This window comes from Anolis sagrei, chromosome 1, assembly GCF_037176765.1.
Source record: "Anolis sagrei isolate rAnoSag1 chromosome 1, rAnoSag1.mat, whole genome shotgun sequence".
Taxonomy (NCBI): Eukaryota; Metazoa; Chordata; class Lepidosauria; order Squamata; family Dactyloidae; genus Anolis; species Anolis sagrei.
In genome coordinates this window covers 125,555,717-125,560,526 of record NC_090021.1, presented here as the reverse complement: position 1 = coordinate 125,560,526, position 4,810 = coordinate 125,555,717, and positions in this window count along the sequence as shown.

Below are 4,810 nucleotides of genomic sequence, written 5' to 3'. Positions count from 1 at the left end.
CTTGATTTGTCATCCTTCCTGCATTCACTAACCTATTTCCGTGACCTAACCATTCTAATTTCCCCCTTGTGAATAGCAGAAAAGTCATATAATACATTTTATAGGTTTGTTTGGTATTAGCTAATAATGGAAAATCACCCCAGGTAAGCACTTTTCATTATATACTATTGCGATAACTTCATCTGAATAGAATCAATAATTTTCCTAGTACCGCCAATTTTGGCAAGTCACAATGACCAAGGTGGGAGAAGGAAACTTCGCTCAGCTCATGGGGTCCTCATCTGGGCAAAAGGAGTAGGTGGAAACTAGATGTGATACATTACTTAAGAATATGTATTAACATTAATTTCCCTATATTTGTGTATTTATAGCTTCACAGATACATACTTTGCCATGGATAGGTGTGGTTAGGAGCAGTCTTGTTGTGCGTATGGATACCTTAGGTGACCCAACACAATCTGGATACTGAATACAAAGTAAAAGGAGATAGCTGTCGGTTACAGAAGTGTATGACAATATATACTATGTGACAAGTCAGGTATGTTTAATACATACCTATTGACTTTATTCTTGTTCACCTTCAGGTTGCATCAGATTTATGGTGACCCCATCCAAGAGTTTTCTTGGCAGGAGGTTTGCTATTGCCTTCTTCTGAAGCTGAGCAGCTATGGCTTGCCCAGGGGCACCTACAGGATTTCCATTGTCAAGCAGGGATTCAAACCCTGGTTCACAGAGTCTCCATCCATTACTCAAACAAGTTCTTTAGTGGAGCTGGTAATGTTAGGCTTTCAAGTTTGGTTGGCTAGGCAACTGGTTAGACATGGAATAGATTATACAATACTGCCTGAAGTTGGTTGAGGATACTTGTCATACCATGTACATTCATGGTTCCTCATCAAACTGGAGGAAGGTATTGATTGGTACAGGTGCAATGACTTGAATGATCTTCAAAATTTTGGTGAAGGGGTGAAAAATAAGGCTTTCACAAAATTGGGGATAGCATTATAAGATAATAACCACATAGGCATGAAATTAAAATATGATGGAGATGAAAGGTTGCCATAGGGTAAATGCTTATGGATGCAGAAAATATGAAATTGATGTGAAAGAAGAATAAAACCAGGAGCAACCTTCTGCTGCTGAAGATGAACCACCTGTTTTAACTGGTCAGAGAAAGACATTTTCTTAATTTCCACTAAGTTAAATGTGGTGTCGCAGTGAGTTAAACCGCTGACCTGTTGAACTTGCTGACAAGGTCAGCAGTTTGAATCCAGGGAGCAGGTGAGCTCTCACTGTTAGCCCCAGCTTCTGCCAACCTAGCAGTTCAAAAACATGCAAATGTGAGTAGATCAATAGGTACCACTCTGGCAGAAAGGTAACAGCACTCCATGCAGTCATGTCCTAGCAGATGTCTACAGATAATGCCAACTCTTTGGCTTAGAAAAAGAAATGAGCACCACCTCTCAGAGTTGGACACAACTAGACTTAATATCAAGGGAAAACCTTTACCTTTAAGTTAAATGTGGTAATATGTTATTGGATTGGACTGGACTGTTACTATTTTACATCATCACAGGACCAGGATGTCAGTCCCATAGATTCCATGGAATTTATTCTTACTGTTTGTTGCTGTATTTGTTGTATGCTTCCAAATCATTTCCAACTTAAGTTGATCCGAAGGCAAACCTATCACATTTTGTCTTGCAGTTTTACTGTCCAGATAGTTTGTATTACTAGTCCCTGAATCCCTAAACCAGAAACCTGTTTTTGAAACTCTGTGATCTCTTACACATCCTAAATGTGTAAGGCTGAACACCAAAACAAAATTTTAAACAAATTTTGAAATCTGCTAAGTCACAAAGAGCAGTGTATCACAAACAAATCCCTTTGCAACTGACACCTGCCACTATATTTCCCTTGACCTGTCTTTCTTGATAAATAGAAAAAATGTTGACAGTGGAATTGCCTTTGTTTAGAAGCTGCAAGGCCATTCAATTCTAATCAAGGTGGCCAATTGCAACACTCATACTTGCCTCAAACAGACAAAGAGTTCTTTCTCCCACCCTGGACATTCCTACAGACCTCACCACCTCTGAGGATGCCTGCCATAGATGTGGGCAAAACATCAGGAGAGAATGCTTCTGGAACATGGCCATACAGCCCGGAAAACTCACAGCAACCAAGTGATTTTGACCATGAAAGTTTTCGACAATACATTGAACAACAGAAATGCTGTAAACATCTACTGTACTAACCAAATGTTCAATTAAAAAATAGAGATAAAAAAAGTATTTTATTTCTATTTTTAGTATTTATTTCCCCTCTTTTGAAAAGAGGGGACATAAAACCAAAAGAAGAAGAAAAAGATACATGTGGCTGCTTTTTTTATTCATGTTTGAATATCCGCATAATTTATGTACAAAGTAAGGGAGGAGAAGAATGGCAAACGGCACCTTGCTTATCATAGAATCATAGAGCTGGAAGAGACTTTGTGGGCCTTCCAGTCCAACCCCCTGCCAAGAAGCAGGAAAATCATATTGAAAGCACCCCAACAGATGGCCACCCAGCCTCTGATTAAAAACCTCCAAAGAAGGAGCCTCCACCACACTCCGGGCAGAGAGTTCCACTGCTGAATAGCTCTCACAGTGGGTTGTTGTAGGTTTTTCGGGCTGTATGGTCAGGTTCTAGAAGCATTTTCTCCTGACGTTTCACCTGCATCTGTGGCAGGCATCTTCAGAGGTTGTGAGGCTGCCTGCCACAGATGCAGGTAAAATGTTAAAAGAGAATGCCTCTAGAACAGCATTTCTCAACCTGGGGGTCAGGACCCCTGGGGGGGGGTCACGAGGGGGTTTCAGAGAGGTCGCCAAAGACCGTAAGAAAACACAGTATTTTTTGTGGGTCGTGGGGGTTCTGTGTGGGAAGTTTGGCCCAATTTTATCGTTGGTGGGTTTCAGAATGCTCTTGGTCATTGGTGGGGTTCAGAATGTCAAGGACTATTTTCCTCAAACCCCAGTAGTGTTTACATTTGGGCATATTGAGTACTCATGCTAAGTTTGGTCCAGATCCATCATTGTTTGAGTCCACAGTGCTCCCTGGTTGTAGGTGAACTACAACTCCAAAACTCCATGCCCACCAGACCCTTCCAGTATTTCCTGTTGATCATGGGAGTTCTGTGTACCAAGTTTGGTTCAATTCCATTGTTGGTGGAGTTCAGAATGCTCTTTGATTGTAGGTGAACTTTAAATCCCAGCAACTACAACTCCCAAATGATGAAATCAACCTCCCACACCCCACCAGTATTCAAATTTGGGCGTATCAGGTATTTGTGCCCAATTTTGTCCAGTGAATGAAACTACATCCTGCATATCAGATATTTACATTACGATTCATAACAGTAGCAAAATTACAGTTGTAAAGTAGCAATGAAAATAATTTTATAATTGTGGGGTCACCATAACATGAGGAACTGTATTAAGGGGTCACGGCATTAGGAAGGTTGAGAAAGATTGCTCTAGAACAGGGGTCCACAAACTTTTTAAACAGAGGGCCAGGTCACAGTCCCTCAAACTGTTGGAGGGCCGGATTATTATTTGAAAAACACATGAATGAATTCCTATGCACACTGCACATATCTTATTTGTAGTGCAAAAAACACTTAAAAACAATGCAATAATTAAAATGAAGAACAAATTTTAACAAAGATAAATTTATTAGTATTTCAATGGGAAGTGTGGGCCTGCTTTTGGCTGATGAGATAGGGTTGTTGTTGTTTGCTTTCAAGTCATTACAGAGTTAGGTAGACCCTACGCGAGGGCTGTGTAAATGACCTTGGAGGGCCGTATTTGGCCCCCAGGCCATACAGCCCAAAAAACCTATAACAACCCAGTGATTCCGGGCATGAAAGCCTTCGAGCTCTCACAGTGCATCTACACTAGAGAATTAATGCAGTTTGGCACCATTTGAAATGCAATGGCTCAGTGCCTGGGAATCGTGAGAATTGTAGTTTTACAGGGTCTGCCACAGACTGTTGGTTTCTCACAAACTATCCCAGGAATCAATAGCACAGAGCCATGGCTGTTAAAGTTGGTGCCAAACAGTATCACAGTGTATGGTTGTGGGGTTAGACATCTGTCCTTTATAACCAGTGAAATTTGCAGTTTCACCAAAGCCCAATCATTATGTTCCCCTTTTCCCCTTTGGAAAGAACACAAAGAACACAAAGAAAAACATAGCACATGGGGGAAGAAGGATGAAAACTGACAAGCTTGAAAGCTCTTTACTGTATTGTGTGGGTGAAAAAAGAATGGCAGACTGCCCCATGCAGCGCCTGACTTGGATGTGTCTGGAGTCTTGGAAGCTTGACTACCCTACGTTCTCCTACAAATGGACCTTGAGCTTGTTTGGAGGTTCTAGCAGGGGAGCGCAGCTATCGTAAACCCGGGACCGAAGACTGGAGACCTCGGTACACTCCTTCTATACCTGGGACGTCGTCCTCTTCCACCGAGCGCGCAGCTTCGGGAGGGACGCACATGGAGCGGTGAGGGAGGAAGGGGACACCCGCCTAGCCAGCCAGATCAGCCGAATCAACCCTGGCGATCAATGGGGTGACAGATGTCGCAGCCAGATCGCCCTCACATCCAAAGCTTACTAGCAAGCCCATCAGTATATAAACCTCCCTAAATCTTGGACCTCTACAGTTACAGTGACTACTACTAGGGAATGTCAATATTTATTCCTGAGCAGAGAAAAGAATAAATAAAAACTAAACACAATGAGAAATAAAATTCTAGTTTTTTAATTTCCGGTTGAA